The following is a 17,550-nucleotide window of genomic DNA, read 5'->3' on the forward strand; positions in this document are numbered from 1 at the left end:
CATTTTTCAACCAAAAACCCAATAAACAAACCAGCCATGAATAAGAGAACACTCTTGATAGCAGCTGTATTTCATTTTGTACATCCAGTGGAAAAAGACAGTTAAAAACATCACAAGTTAACTCAAAACTCTGTCAGCTTCAGCTGTCCAAGTAAACAACTTTCAAGATGCTGCATAAATTTTACGCATGAACTCACCTGTCAAATTTTAACCAATCAGAGCATAAAAATTGGACGTGGAGCGTGACCAAGACGTGACCATGGTAAGAAAAGGTCTTCCCCGCCTGTATTTTAAAAAAACTGGCTGAATTTTTGCGTCTGAGGTCAGTTTGAAATCAAAATCGTAATAGTGCGGGGCGATACTGACATAAACACAACATATTTGTTGTGAATTTTAAACAAAAATAAACGTGAGCCTGCGATCATGTAAGTGGGTCGAAACCTGAGCCCGCGATACGGTCAGGTGATAGTGGTCAGCGGATACCCTGTTTTGACAGCTGTCAATTGATGACAACATTGATCTGCAATTAGCTTTTTCCTGGGCTCCCAAAGTAGCTACAATAGAAAGTGTGAGAGTAAACATTGGTATGCCTGTGGTGCGGACGGACGGTCGGTCGGTCACGTGATTACCAAATTTTCTGGGATGGGTAGATTTCCTTAGCTATGGGGCTCCGCCCACGCGCGCGCGAGGAGCTCCGCTAATAAATGATAGACTGTATTAATCAATCACGACTGTGAAACGTCTTGTGGACTGATCTGGGGTGGAAGTTCGGATTTGATTCTGATCCTGGACGGCATGACCTAACACCTCTTGTACTTGAGCTTTGCCACTTTGTGTTCTGGTTCTTTATGGAGACCTGAGAACTCTCTGTGAAGAACTGATGCAATCGTCGTTTCTAAATCAAATAACCCCCCGCCCCTAAAATAATAGCCTCCCACACCGGCCTTTTGTAGGGGAGCTCGTATTGCGTCCCTCCCCACAAGCGCCTGCTCAACCGAGGACAACATTCCTTTCCCACGCTTAGCCTATCACGTTCTGGAAAGTTGACCTTGACCGCATTGGTAACCCGATAATTACGCGATCTGCATGAGACTTTGAGAAACTTTTATGACCTCTAATAAATATTAGACTCAGAGTGGCAAAAGTAAGATTTACTCAGTCAGATTTTAGAATTCTCCGTGCACTGCATAACCTTAGCGAAGGAAAGAAAAGAAGGAAAAAGGTAACTCTAGGGTCACGTTCTGGGTCACGTTTTTACACTATCACGAGCTTACAAGTCGTGTTTAGCCTGTCAACACTTTACTTCAAAACTGTTGATTGGTCACTTACCACGCGAATATAACAATGGGAAAGGAGTGTTGTCCTTCGTTGAGCAGGCGTTTGTGGGGAGGGAAGAAATGCGAGCTCCCCTAAAAACGCCTGCGTGAGAGGCTACTAAAATAAGCCCCCCGTCTCTATTAAGCTCTCCCTCAAATAGGCTTGAAATAAATAAGCTTCCCAAGGGGGGGGGTGGGTCAATAGAGGATTTATGGTACGCAGACGGTAGCCTGAGTATCAGGCGTTTCTGGGGGAAAAGGGGAAGGATGGAAGCGAAAAAGGGAGAGAGCTGAACGAGAGAAACGCCTGACACAGATGCTTTTACTGGAGCCTTCGACCCCCACACAGCCTGATTCAATACCATCCCATCAAAATCACTTCCGGTCATTGAGTTGTTAGCTTTACGTGTCAAAAAGCTCGCCTAGAATAAATCTCACCTTACGATCTGGCCGAGTTTCTCTCCTTCAGCTCTCCCCCTTTTTCGCTTCCATCTTTCCCCTTTTCCCCCAGAAATGCCTGATACTCAGGCTAAGGCTAAAAAGGTCGATTTGAGTCAATCACAATTACAATAAAACAAGATTTTAACTAAAAGGTTTTTCGTTTTCATTTTCTTTACTCGAGGGCTTAAATTACGATTACTTTTTAAATAAAATTTGCTTTCATGAATCGTTGGTGCCTAAGTTGTGCCCTGTGAAGTTTGATGGATATGAAGCTTTTTTTTGGCTTTCAATTCCAACGGCCTCTACTCCTGTAGATAGGGTATTGGGTAGAATATCTTGTTAAAAATAGCAAGGGCAAACTTACATAACTAAGGGGCCGTATTCGGATGGATCTAGTCTGCGAAAGTTTTTGTAAGAAAACAGTAAAAAAAGCAAGGATGACTGCAATTGTAGAAGCTTAACCCTTACCCTCCTCATCCTCCCTCCTCCACTACATTTTGAACAAAACAATAAAAAAACTTTCCGTAGGTATCACTTTAAGTATGCGCTTCATCATTTACGTGGCTGGGAAGACGCTTATCAACGGAAGCACTGCATTGTTTCCTAGTTTACAGTTACACTAAAAGACCAGTTATGGGGCGAGAGATATAGCTTAGAATTAACGAAATAAGCCCCTTTCTCTTAATGCGACACCCCCGGAAGCAACCCAGAAAGCGCGCTGCTTTGAAAAGAGAAATTGAAAACATCCAAATGATTTGTTTTTTTTTATCATAATTCATATTCATAGTAAGCAGTCAGTCATTAAGCCAGTTTCGAATAATATTAACCAAAAACAACCCAAATTAATAAATTCAATGCGATCACAATTTGTTTTATATCCCTTAGCCTCGGAACCAGGTGTAACTTTTGATAACTAAAACTGGTCTTACCAGCCGCCCCAACATCGTCCCCAGGGTCTTCTCGTTTTCCAATATGGCAGGATTCTCTCCTGCCGCTGCCATATTGTAAAACGAGAAGACCCTGGGGACGAGGTTGCAGCCGACTGATGCCCAGGGCACCCATTTATAACAGCTTCAGTTGACGGGTTTACCCTGGTTAAATATGTTATTATTATATTTGAAAATTTAAAAAGATCATAGACAGGTTAACCAAAAAGTTCATGCCGCTTGAAAATTCCCCACCCCCAACCCCCACCCCCTGACGTTTCTAATGGTCCGTCCCAGGAAGTGCTGGACTGGCTTTGGGATCATCAAGCTAGTCCCGAAATCTAGTGTAACTTTTGGTGACATTTGCCCTATTCAGGAATATTACCAGTAATTAAAAAAAATTCACATGGGTGCCGCGCAAATCACTTTATACAAGAACAGTGTGATGTTGCGAGTTTTCGACAAACTGTCATCAAGCTGCCTCGCGTTTAACGAAGGTTGGACATTAAAACAAATAATGAATACAAGGCTGGCAATACGGCAAAGGGCTGATTTATTTGACGCCAATATTTCGGCCAGCAAAATTAGCCTTTCTCAGGGACAGAGCTACACTAAAAGGGAATACTAAAACGGCTTCGTCTTTGGTTGCCAGTCAGAAAACTCGTACCCAGTCTTCTGGCTTCAGCTGACCAAAAAGCCAGAAGACTCTGGGTACGAGATTGTGAACAGTGATGACAGCTCAGTAAAAATTTGCATCCCGGAAGTACTTCATGTTGTTTTCTCTCGTGTTTTTCTTTTTATTACTGCACCTCTTAATCGTTTAGTCTCAGATGTAGAACAGTCCTAAACTAATTGCTACAGTGTAACACGTTTAGAAATCAAAAAGTCATGACCAGCGAGGACTATGAGAGACGGCGGAAGAGGTAAGTTTTGTTTTAGTCGATTCATCGGGTAATCTAGATCCATTCAATTCGTCGATTCAGACTTTGAATAGCTGCAGGCTTTTGAATAACGTAAAACATCATTTCAGTTTTCCCTTTTCGTCCCCTCAGTGAACGATTGTCACCACCAGGAGTAAATGTAGGGCTTTGACTTGTCGTTTTAATAGTGCTGATTAAGATTGCAGTCGAAGGTAGCGGAGAAAGATTATGCTGTAGAATGTATAATTTGTTTATATTGTCACACATGACTACATATATCACAGCTAAAACATTCTATACTAATTCTACATATTTAACAAAGTATATGTATCTCAGTGGGTTTCTTTGTCCTATTAAAATTCTCAGGTTGTCCTACGATAATCTCCGGGAGCAAAGTAAAGAAGAAGGAAGCAGTAAATTCGTAGACGTTCCAGTGAGTCTGAAGGGTCATGTTATTGGAAAGGGTGGCCATAAGCTGCATGAAATTATGGAGACAACTGGAACAAGATTAGTTTCCCAAAGCAAGGAGGAAGGTGGATTTACAATCTTTGGGAATGAAGAACAAATTGCACATGCTGAAAGGCTTATCAAGGGAATAGTGGTAAAATGTTAAACCCATAGTTATAGTACAGGAAGTAGTTCTCACAGTACACTTGAGAGCCTGGATTAAACCTTTCGGCTGCGAGTATACTCCATGCAATGTCATGCCACCTTCAATGGCTTCTCAATATAAATCTGTGGAAAGATATTTTAAACATTTTCGCATTCTCAGTTGACCTTTTATTTATAGTGACTAAATGTTTTCTACAAAAACGAATCACAAATAAAAATATTACCAAGTAGTGCAGTTAGTTTACTGAGTTTGGTTTGTTTATTTGATAATTTGTTTTCATTTATTCTCTTCTTTGGTGTTTGATTGTAAATTTGTGGTTTTTGTGAGTCGTTAAAAATAGGAGTTAAGACTTAAGAAATAGAAAGAATTTTTCTCATGCAGGACAAAAGGCCGGGGGGGGGGTACTCCTGGGATTTCCTGGTGGGGGTGTGCCGCCCGGTTCACCAAATCCTGACCCGATTTCAGACCAAAAAATGTAATTTTCCACACCCGTTTTCAGACTAGAACTTTAAAATCCATATCCGTTTTCAGACCTGGCCTTAAGGCAGAAATTATGTTATCATTACTTAAATTAGAGCGCAAACAAAAAAATTATTCAAATCAATTTTCGAATTCGCATATTTCTCTTTCTTTCTTACTCATTTGGAATTTAAACGGTAAATACGTTCATGCACTCCGCAGTTCCCTCGAAAACCATTTCCGATCCCAGACCAGAATGGGCAAAGTGTATACCCGTTTTCAGACCAAAACGGCGCAAAAACCCTACCCTATGGGGCGGCACATACCTATATGGCTTATATAAGGGAGTACCCCCGGGAAAAAAGGAAGGCATATATGATAACCTTTGAGCATGCCTGAGCATGATTTTAAGATCAGTGGTACATCATGCAAAGCTATGGAGGACTGGAGGTTGGGAATAAAGGCTGATTGCCACTGCCACAGTAAATTTTAATCACGTAAATAAAATAGAGCCAAGGTAAAAAGTGCTGAGCTTAAACGAGGAGTTGAGCGAGGTTCAACGTTTACGTTTACGAGCGACCTTTCATGCATTGCCTCTATTTGACTTGCGAACGTACCCACGTAAAAATTAAACGACACTGGAAATCAACCCTAAGCCGTTCTTTTGTTACGGATATTTTTAACCAGTGTTTTAAATGATACGGATTTCATTTTCATGACCATAATCGACCGAAACAAATTATTATTTATTTATTCATTATTATTATTATTATTGATATTAATATTATTATCACTAGTACTATTATTATTATTGTTGTTATTATCATTACTGTTATTATGAAAAAGGATCTCGTTCCTTTTAAACTTTTTTGATGTTTAGTAACTACTTACTGGACCCAAAAATAGTTTTAAGATCATTTTCACGATGGTATCATTTTACTGAAAGTACAATTGTGCTTCAGCGATTTGTTTTCGTTTATACTAAAACCTCAAAAGAGAAATGAAAGAGAAAACGAAATAAATTCTGCTAGTTGAAACAGTATGACTGAAAATGATCTATTTATCTACCACATAGCCTGAGGCTGTATTCACACTATACGTCCCCGGCGGATAGCTTTTCGTGCCCACGAGAAACGCTATCCGGTATAGTGTAATCAACACCTATCCGAGATGTGACTCTCCACTTTTGAGGTCAGCGCGGCACAGCTTCTCTTCGTTACAGAAATCGCACCGGAATCATGCACCGTTCTTATGTATGAACAAAAGCGCTATCCGTTCTCGGGACGGCGCAAACGTATCCAGTATAGTGTGAACATGGCCTAACTTACGTAGATTGAGTGGACTAATTTGCCACATGTTTTTTGTACAGGATAGTGCCAAAAGAACAAGGCGGGAACTAATAAAGGTTGAAGACAAATTCAAGGGTTTAGTGAAGTGAAAAGAGGCAGCCAAACTCCGACACATTTCCGCTCAGTCAGGAGCAAAAGTAGTCTTTGATCGTGAAGATCAAGAAATTTACATAATCTCTGGAACAGAAGAAGAAAGGGAGTTTGCTAAAGTGCTAATTGGAGAAATAGTGGTGGGTAAAAGTCCTCTTTCCTTCGAATGAAATCTAAGTGTAGATCTACGCATCGTGTCTCATGCTGACTACAAATACGAACCGTTCATTTTTTGTCGGGGATCTTAACGACGAGAACTGTTACTTTTCATAAAGACATAACCTTAAATCTCGAAAAGTAAAAAATGTTTCATCAAACAGTTTGAGAATGCTCATTATCATTATTGGACACTTCCTCGTTAATACGACAACAAATGTGGATGTATCGACCGCATTCCACTGTCTGATGTAAGATATGAACGCCTTCAAAATACACAAAATGCTGCCTCAAGCAAATTTAAATTTCAAAATTCTTTGGAGGGAGCGTACCTACGGAACCCCTTAATACCTCTAGCGGGCGTTCTTGAGTGACGCGAAATGGCGAGCGGGAGAAAAGGAAACACACGAACTCAACCTTGGACAATCCAATTTTTCAAAATTTTTCACGGGATCATTCCCTCTCCTACCTCGCTTTATTTTCCTACTTACTTTTCTTTGCGCCATTCCCTCTATCTGATGGCTTGGAACAGGCTTTAATAGGTATAGGCTTCGAACCTTTTTATGACGAGATACCTAGGGGTGGCTTGTATGAATGAGAAACAGAATACAAGGGGGAGGGGCAGGGGGCAGGGGAAGGCAGCAGAAATTTCCCTCTATCTAAGGCGAGGAACCAGAATATTCACTCCAACCTAGGTCACCAAACAACCAGAGACATTAGGCTCCGGTTTACAAATATGTTTCTCCTTATATTGAAGGCTTTTGCAAGAGAGGGAGACTTTGTACGTGAAACGACGAAAGCCAGTTGCTACATAGATGACTATAATCTCAAGGTACCCAAGCTGAAACTGGAACAGGTGCTGAAAAATGGCCATCCAACCGGACCGCCGTTACAATACCGACTGAAACCAGCCGATCATTGTGAACCACAGGTGTGTTATACAATTAAGGTGGCTCGTACCAGTTTCCCTCTTTTTTAACAGTCTTAACTTTAAAAGGACAAAACAAAAAAGCAAGCCAAAGCCATATCAGCACTTTTGTAGAACTGGATTATACAATGAATGCTTGACTTAAAACAACCATTGTTTCGTCATTAGCAGTCACCTTTGCAACGTATCTCAAGGATTATTTGGACCTACTTTTTAGCTTCCAACACTGATAACTAGAAAACTAAGCCGGTGACCCCTACTTTTTTATTGGACGACAACTTTTGGCATTAGAAAAGGAAAATGCACAGTGGTTTTAAAAAAATTCCAAAGAGCAGATTTTTTGCGAAAGTGGAGAATAGGACATTTTTATTCAGTAGAAATTTCCTTCCGTAAAATTTTTCCATTTTTTCTCTGATGTTTCCTTTCAACTCTAACAAAATATTAAAGCAATAAAAAAAAGGGGTCGCCGGACTCGTTTTCTTGTAAAATACTTCGAGATTTTACAAATTCCCACGCGTGTTTTCGTCAAATCTGAATCCTATAAGAGCATGGGTTACTCATGCGCTGTGTTGACTGCCGCTGACTGTTGCGTGTAATTACTTTCAGGCATCCATCGAGTTTGTTTACATTCTTTGCAGAGAAGAGAAAAATTACACGCTCCGAATTTTATTAGGTTTTCCCGTTCAAATAATGTGAAAGATCTCCTTCTGGCCTCACTTTTCAACATCAAAAGTCAAAGCGAAGTGGCCAAGACAAAAAATGTTAGCAGGAGACTGTCGTGAAATCGACTTAAAGTTTTCAATTTTCATCGTCGGTATTGTTAAGTGACCTGCAGTATTTTTAGACCCGCCGATCTTGTAAGGACGCTACACTGTAGCTTTCGGGGAAAAGATGATCAAGCGACAAATTGTTACCAAGAAGATAAAGTGTGGTTAATTGTGATAATATTCTAGTTCATTATTTGTGTTGTTGACAGTTGTGCTTGTACTTCAGAGACTGAGTCACTGCTCTTTTAATCCCTGTCACGATCGATCGCAGTGCAAATGCAAGTATTCCTTTTGAAACTTGCGCATTGAGCGGAGAGATTTTTGTCTTTTGGATTCATGTCCTTGAGTTTGGTGTACCGCAGGGATCCGTTCTTGGCCCGTTGTTATATTCAATGTACACATCCCCTCTTGGCGAGATTGCTCGACGCCATCAAATGTTCTATCACTTTTATGTTGATGACACTCAGCTATATATTACGTTCAGGACGTCGTCTGTTTCTGATATGAATCTGAGTAACGCCAAATTGGTAAACTGTGTTCGGGACATGGACGCATGGATGCTTTCCAACAAGCTGAAATTAAATAAAGACAAGTCTGAAGTTCTCGTAATATCCTCTTCCTATCGACCTCGGCCACCACTATCTTCTGTTGATATATGTAATGAGACTGTATCCTGCTCCCCCAGTGCACGCAATATTGGAGTTATCTTTGATCAGTCCCTTTGTATGGTACCTCATGTCAATGCAGTCTGTCAATCGTCCTTTTTCCATCTTCTTAACATTGGTTTCATACGCAAATATCTTACTTATGATGCTGCAAAGATCATTATTCATGCCTTCGTAGTTTCTAAACTTGATTATTGTAATTCTTTATTGTACGGCCTACCATCCCATCTTATGCGAAAGCTTCAACATGTTCAAAATTCTGCCGCTCGCCTTGTCAACCAGTGTCTAAGATTTTGCCATATTACTCCAGTCCTGAGGGATCTTCACTGGCTCCCTGTCTCCTCTCGTATTGAATTTAAAATTATGCTAATTACTTACAAAGTACTACATGATCGAGCTCCAATCTATATACAGGAACTCCTTCAATTGTATACACCCAGCCGCAATCTTAGATCCTCTAATAGAAATATATTAGTTAAACACTATTTTAATCTCAATTCGTATGGTAAACGAGCTTTTTCTGTTGCTGCTCCGGAACTTTGGAATAACTTACCTGAGGATATTAAATCTGCAAACTCAATTGATGATTTTAAACGCAAACTTAAAACATTTCTTTTTATGCGAGCTTATGAATCGTGATGTTTTTTATTATTATTATTATTATTATTATTATTATTATTATTATTATTTTTTAATCTATTCTGTACATTTATCTATTTTGTAGTTTACGTCTAGTTTTTAATGTCAATTTCTTGTGATTATTTTTACTTTTTAGTTTTGTCTAATTTCTGTAAACAGCGCCTTTGAATCTTATAGAAAAGGCGCTATATAAATGGACTATTATTATTATTAAAACATGATTTTACAACGTATGTAGATTTAGATAAACGCGAAAGTTATTTTAAACAGGCCAATAGTAACCTCGCACAAAAGTATTAAGACAGAATCCATCAAGAAATTGATTAATTTTAATTTTCAGTGGAGAAAGAATAATTTAAACAATATCGCATTCTTTTTTACATTTCTCAAGGGCTATAGATGCAATTAGCTATCTGTAATAACACCAAAGAATATTTATTATAAGAACCCGAGAAAAGAAATGTCAAATTTCACAAAAAGACATCTTACACATGAAACTTTCAGAATTTTACCAGTGTTTTCACAAAATGCAGTGATTTGTATCGTGTATCATGTTCACCCGAGCCTCGTCCTCATTTCTTTATTTTTGCTCACTGGAGCGTAATGCAGGAAAGGTCTATTGTTTAAAGTATCCTGGTACAAGGTTTTTGTCCACTGAAAAGTGAAATTACGCAATTTCCTAATGAATTCCGTCTTAAAACTTGCACAAAAATAGTCGAGCGCCGCCATATTTGTTTTCTGTATCTCGCGCGTACAAAAGTGGAATGGGATGCGCGTGCGCGATTGACTCCTCACGGGAGAAAACTAGTACGAGCCACCTTAATCAATAAAGAAAGCCCGCTCTTTTCCTCTTTCCTCTCTTCTAAGTTGCTTCTCCCAATTTTTTCTTCATGTTGGAGTCAAAGTTTTGTTTATACGCATTCATTTCAAGTTTTAGCAAGCACATTCTAAATTTTTTCAGATCTGAAAAAACCTGCTTTTCTAAAGTAAATTGAAAGGTGGTGTCAGGGGTGTTCCCCGAAAGTTTTCCACCCAGACTAGTAGTGAAGCTAAAAAATAAGTATAAGGTAAGTACCTTACTTCTTTCTTCTCATGTAGGAACCATGCAGCTCTAATGGTCATCCAAGCTATAAAGAACAACTAATGAAGGACGTGTTGGTATCTCTACGTAAGGTCAAACAGGAAATAGCTGTAGAGACGATTCCAAAGGCCGACATGTGGTGTCACTTTGGAAAGATTACAATTCAAATTCCAGATCGAGGTAGTGTGTCCCTGTGTTTTGCTGTAAATTGTCAGCTAACTTCGCCCCGTCATTACTTTACCCAGTTCGTTTTATCTGATGCTCACCTTGAGAAGAGATTTGATAGTCAATCCATAGATCGCTTTTTATCGGTATTTTTCCTTCAGAGGATGTTAGAGGTGGACAGTGGAGCATTAGAGAGGCCACAGAAAGGATTAAATACTTGAACAATGAACATTACTGGAGGCCAGCTTTTAATTTAGAAGGGGTTACGCCAAATGAAACAGCATTAAAAATGCAGTACAAGGAGAGGTTTTCTGAGGAGATTGGATATGTTTCAAGATATGATTTAACATTTCTGACACCATGTTGGCATCGATTAAGATGCAAGGTAAGTCCGCGTGCTGACAATCCTGAGGTCTGAACACTCTCCTAATGATTTTACTGTAACGATAATTGGTCATATGTTTCTTGTGAATAGATACACTAACAACGTTACGAATTACCAAGAGAGAATGAGCTCATTCTCTCTTGGAATTACTTGACCTACTCAAACGAACAGAGGATTATTTATTCTTAGGACATGGAATTTAAATCTAAAGAGTGCCGGAATGCCCGTGTATTTTAAGAAGTGAATACCTCAAAAATTTCATCCTAAAAACCTGCCCACCCATAAAAGTCATAACTGCACTTTCCCGAGATAAATTTACCACAGGGGATATCCATAGATACGTAAAAAAGAACAGAGACAGCGTCTATGGCATTGAATGTGGTAAATAGCTAAAAATTTCACGCTACCCAAGGAAGAAAAACAATCGGCGCGACGCTCCATTTTATATAAACACGAGACCACAAAAACGTGTTTATCTGGAGCAGGTTATGTAGGCACTATTTCGGGAATGATCAATGTTCAATGTGAGATTTCACAATATAACCCATCCTTTTTAACACAGATATGGGTTGCAAACGAGAACTGCAAGCAAAGCCTGGAAGACATACCAATTCCTTTCGATGTGAAGAACATTTTGGGAGAGATACACGTCAAAGATGAACATACACGGTCAAGATGTCGGGGATGGCTAGTTCTCAAGTCTCGGAAATACTTTAAGGCAGACATCTTGTTTCCAGGTTGTGAATTTGATTGCAGGTTCCACATCCGGGGACGAAAAGGTAGGATAAGTAAGCGGTGTAGAGGTGTTTGACTAAACTCGAAGTAAAAATAATGCGACGATACCCAACTCTTGAAAATAAGACTGCAAGCCGGCATTAAAAAGGGGTTTGTTCTCTGAAGGACTTTGATGACACTTCTGTTGAAAAGTGAAACTCAAACGTTTTCAGCTGCGGTTTAATGAACAGTCTTACAAAAGATGGTGATGAAATTAAAATGACAATTTGCAAAGCAGTAATATTTACCGCAGGTTTAGGAAGATTAATGTTTGCAATTTCCCAAAGAAAAGCAGAGTGAGACGGTATAATGTCGATACAAAATGCTTGTCATCCGGCTCGTCAAAACTTTAAAACCGCTTTTTCAAGAACCAATCAGGAGTGTTCGTATAAAGAAAATGCAATCCCGCTGTCAATTCTGTTGTACATCTTAAATGTTAGAGCCTCAAGTGTGCACGATGTAAGGGAATCTGGGAAATTTTTGCTTGTGAAATCTGGAATCTTGGGCTTTGGAATCCGGAATACAGCTCAAGAAATCCGAAATCCTTCTAAGGGACCGGTCATTATTTATCGCCTGGGGGGGGTCGGAGGATTTTGGGCTAAACACGATGAAATTTAGCCGATCCCCCCTTTAAATGTTATTTTATTGAAGTGATCCCCCCTCATAACTATATATAACTTTCGTGATCCCCCCCCCCAAGTCTTTGTACCCATATTCACCTTTCGACGTGTATATTTAGTGTTTTAAACGTTCATATACAGATAGTATTTCTAACTATGATGTACTTACAGCATAATAAAGCCGTTATCGCGCAGTCTTTTTTTTAAAAGTGTCTCTTGATCCGTGTCTTTTTCTAGTCTGGATCCAGACATCTGAATTCAGTTGACATACAAGCAATCTTGCTTAAAACTGCAAAGTGCTTGAAACTGCAATCAGTGCTTGAAACTGCAAAGTTACTTTTTTTAGACTGCCAAATAGCAGTCCGCCAAGTCCCTATCAGCAGGTCATATTTAGCGACAATTTTCAGAGGACCACACTCTATTAAGTCATTTGCAGGCGATGAGTTGGCCTATTTAGAAGAAGCACATAGGCGAATCACTACACTGCACGAGGAACTTCAGTCCGCATCCAACAAGTTGACAACAGCGCATATTAACCTGTCAAAGAAGTTTCCTTTGTGCGCGAGAAAATCAACAATGTCATGATCAAGAAGAAAAAAGGAAAATAAGAGGAAGGTCCGAAAAACCAAGGACAAGCGACTCAAGCAGAGGGCACGTCATCTCTTAGGAAACTTGACCTCAATCGAGGTCGCGGGGCAAATTTTTGGTTCAATCGAAGAGAATGATAGAGTTACTCCTGTAGATAGCATCAATGCTGACTTTGCTAAGAAACTAACAAGGCGTTTGCATCTAGACCCTTTGCTATGGCTACTAGAAAAGGGTATTTTTAGCACGACCCTAGCAAAAAATCTAGAGCAAGTAGCGGCCATTTTAATGGCACAAAGTCCAGGGTCAACCTGCCGAAGGGGACTAAATGTTGCTGTTGAATCGGATGACGAGGCTCAAGAGGCAAATGAAGTTGTTGAATGGGATGATGAGGCTCAAGATGAGGCAGATGAAGCAGTTGAATCGAATTTAGTATAGAGCTGACACAGGACGGCCATTCCTGGAGAGGCGATAAATGGTTTATGTTTAAACAAACACGCTTTTTTACAATGTTTCAGTTATCAGAAGTTTATATAGTTCACAATTTAGAATTCACCTGTCATGTTTAAAGATGAATATTAGCTAAGTCATGAGCACGTTATAAAAGGAAAAATATAAAAGCGTTAAAACAAAGCTTTCTCGATATAAATTGAAATGCACACATTCGCCAGTGTGACAGACTTCCGTTTTTTAAATAAAGTTGTGTTAGAACAAATTGAGATTGCAAATGCTATCATCTCCCAGCAAAATGGGCACATTTATGTTGTATGCTTTCAAACTGGCATTGTTCAAGCAGATTTGAGTGGTCCCCCCTCTGAATCCTTCCAAAATTTTCAGTGATCCCCCCCTTTTGGGCTCTCAGTTACGACTGATCCCCCCCTCTGTTCTCTTAAAAATCAAGTGATCCCCCCCAAAATCCTCCGACCCCCCCCAGGTGATAAATAATGACCGGTCCCTAACGATTGGAATCCAGAATCCAAGTTCACTGACAGAGACTGGAATCCAGTAACTGGAAACCAGAATCCAAGACTGTCTCTGATTCCCTTACATGGAGCGATGTGGTAATTTTCTGGGACTCTTTCATTCGAAATAACTTTATTACTAGAGTCCACGCCTTGAACATTGTTTTTTTAGGTACCCTTTATTAAATGGCGTGTTGTGTCTGTCTAGAACAGTTGCCAAAACTATGCGAGGTGACCTCTTCCACGTGTCGTTTACCTTTGAGATTTTTTATCGTACGGTTGGAAACTAATGATCTCTCCAAGCTATATCCCTTGGATGTAGCGTCGGCAATAGAGGACCTATATGTTTTTTTTTGTACAACAACTACAATCTGCTGCAAATTACTTTACAAGTATGCCAGACACTACCAAACGCGTATTCGCACCCTTACGAAATGCCTATAGGTGGTCAGGAGCAACTAAACTGTTTCATCTTTTTTGGGTCACAGAAGCTTTTAGAGTACCAAGCGGAGCTTTTTTTGCCCGTAATGGTGTTCACCTCAATAAGATGGAGTATTGTAAGTGTTACTGCGGTCTACGAGGTAAAGTTCTTGTTGGCGAAAACTCCGCACAAGTTTCCTAACAATTTTCCATTCACCAATTTCTTATTTACCTTCCTCACTTACTACAACGCTACTCCACTGCTTTTCGTGCAAACTATGACGTCACTAACTCTAACATCTGAAAGTCGATCTGCTGAAAATGCAGCAGGTCACGTAATCTTCTGTTAGTTGGCAAACTGCTGACGTGACGTTGGCAACTAGCTAATGGCTCATGAACTATGAAGCAACCACTCAAATGGAAAGGCGATGCCTGCCATCAGTAGCATTATAAGTGTTCAATCTTAAATGTCTTGATAGGAGTTGCTATAAAGAAGGTCAACATTTCATCCTTCCAAGAGCCTTAATATAGTATTTTTGTTTTCACAGATAGCACTCAGGACATAGACTATGCACCAGACGAAATTGTCCAAGATGCGTCTTTGGCCTACCTGTCTGAGTTGACATTGACGGATGAAGAGCCAATGGGACTGCATCTGTCAAAGAGGGGCGAATTTCGTGTTATACATTGGCGTCGTTCTAAACGAACAGAGTACACTGCTAGTACAGGCTTTCACATCATCCTCTCTGAGGAACGCGCGTGGAACATAGGAAATAAGAACGTCAGAGAAACGGTCAGCATACTAAACCTGTTAAGTCACCTAAGTCACTAGGATACAGATTTAAAACCTCCGAGCAACACTTTGAAACAAAATCAAATATTTCCTTCGAATCGCTCGAACTTCATCGGCGATGAAAAATGTCAGGTTACATAACAGATAGGTTGTTACATATTCCTAGGATACTAAATTTCTTCGTCAGAGCAGTTGAAAAATCTTTTTGGTAACTGTAAAGTCACATTTTTAAGGTTTTAGAACCATGAAGATATTGCCACTTTCGCTCTACTAAACGCTTTATACTGTCGAAAAGTGTCGTAACTCGAGAGCATATCCGTACCGTGTCGATAACTAAGCATTCGAAGCCAAGTTCAAAAACTTTACCTTGGTTAATATCAAGCTTGGCATAGCGATTGGGTCATTGTGAGCAAAATGCACTGAAGAATTAACCGTTTGATATTATCTACAATCACCCTATGTTTAGATTTAGATATGAAGCTTTTACTTGAACGACTCTCTTTTTCCATTGCCGTTCAATAGACTGACGTCCATGTGCGATACAAAGAGTGGGACACTTTACTTAGCAGCGGATTATGGGAACCAGAGGCCATAACTGAGAAGCTGCCTGAATTTCTAGAATTTCTAAAGGAGGCGCAAGCCTTCTTGTTTCATGAGAAGGGTAAGTAAAGTTTTATTTTGTTGATCATTGTGTCTTTTCTTTGGAATTATTTGCTGATTTTACAGAACTGAGCTTTGCTTTGTTTTAAGTGGTCAGCCTCATCCAATTTTTGTTTTGTTCTGTTGTTTTTGGTGTTGACATTTAACTTTTATTTTCATAATATCATTTTAGATGCTCGTTGAATGTGCAAAGACATGTATTAATTTGAAATATAGGTGTGAGCAAGTGACCGACAGTTTTTGACACTAGAGGATGGTCAGGTTAAGTTAAAAATGTTATCAGTGAGTTGAGCAATACAACGTTGTTTTCCCCTCTACTTTAACTTTTTATCCTCTCAAATCTTCGGAAGCAACACCCATCGACTAGAAAACTGAGGTTGTGAAACATTTGTTCTTACATTATAGTTCCTCCAGAGATTCTTGCGCGGGGTTCGTCCGCCGTGGAAGCTTATAAAAAGGCTCTCACCGATGGAAAAACGTCGGACAGAAGGTTTCCATTGATTCTCATTGGACAACAAGGAGCAGGGAAGACCAGTCTTATGAAGTCGCTAAAAGGGATATGCTATAACCCACAAGAAGATAGCACCGTTGGCATAGAAAAGGATCGTTCGTATTGTAAAGTGACCACAGAGCCTTGGGTAACAGGAAAGAGCAGCGAGGACCAAACGTCTGTAACTACAGCAAATTCCTATGGTCTTCTCGCAGCCAGGTACATCGTGGATAGCGTAAAGCCGACCGAAATTGTAACTAAAAGTGCAGAGGAGGTTCATGTTACAGAAGAAAGTTTTGAACCCGGCGGCAATGAAATCTCATATGAATCAACACCAAATGATCCTGCGAAAAATGCGGACATCATTCAGGCACCTAATCCCACTCTTAGAGGTCATGAATTCGGCGTATTACCGTCTTCAACAAACTTAAATCCAGAACCACTTACTCACGAATCTATTAAAATCATGCCCGAGATCGAAGAAGTAGCCGCTGTGACTGAATCACTGCTCCGTGGCGATTTGGAGGACAACAGAGACGACGTGTGTTGTATTTTTTGGGATTTTGCAGGACAGTCAGTTTATTATGACACACACCCACTGTTTCTGACATCACGAGCAATTTACTGCTTGGTGTATGACCTAAGCTTAGATCCATATGGCAAAGCTGAGCCTTTGGAGAAAGAAGGTGTATACGAAGCAATACCAGAGAGCGCAAATCTGAAAACTAATATAGATTATCTCAACTTCTGGATGACGTCTGTGGCTTCGTTAACTTGTAGCGAAGAAGAATGTTGCTCTTCAGATGTGTTGCCAAAGAAACTTCCTGCCGTTTTCCTGGTATGCACGCATGCTGATAAACCATTCGGCGGTCAAGACCCTAGAAAATTTTCTCGTAAAATTTTTGGTTATCTGAAGAAAAAACCTTATGGTGACCATTTGTGTGATGTATTCTTTGTAGATAACACAAGTCTGAGGGTCAAATCCTCTGACTGCCCGGAAGTCGCACGCTTGCGGCAGAAAGTACTTGAAAAGGCTAAAGAACTTCCGCAAATCAAGGCGACCATTCCAATGAAGTGGTTGAGATTTGAGAAGGCGCTTCAAGCTGTGAAGAAAAAGGGATATAAATGCATTTCCCTGGAAGCGGCAAAAGATATCGCCTCGAAGGTCTGCAAAGTCAACGAAGAGAACGAGTTCACGACCTTGATGAAATACCTGCATGACCTAAGGTGCTTAATCCATTTTGATCACACTGCCGAGCTGAAAAAAATCACAATATTAAATCTCCAGTGGCTAATTGACGTTTTTAAAAAGGTGATCACTGTCAAGCCATATGATGCTGATGAAG

At 39.9% G+C, this 17,550-nt stretch overlaps 1 pseudogene; it reads left to right on the forward strand.

Annotated features, from left to right (window-relative positions):
- The first annotated feature begins 6,059 nt into the window (after positions 1-6,059).
- LOC140944369 (uncharacterized) overlaps positions 6,060-17,550 on the forward strand; it is a 22,820-nt pseudogene continuing 11,329 nt past the window's right edge.

This window comes from Porites lutea, chromosome 7, assembly GCF_958299795.1.
Source record: "Porites lutea chromosome 7, jaPorLute2.1, whole genome shotgun sequence".
Lineage (NCBI taxonomy): Eukaryota > Metazoa > Cnidaria > Anthozoa > Scleractinia > Poritidae > Porites > Porites lutea.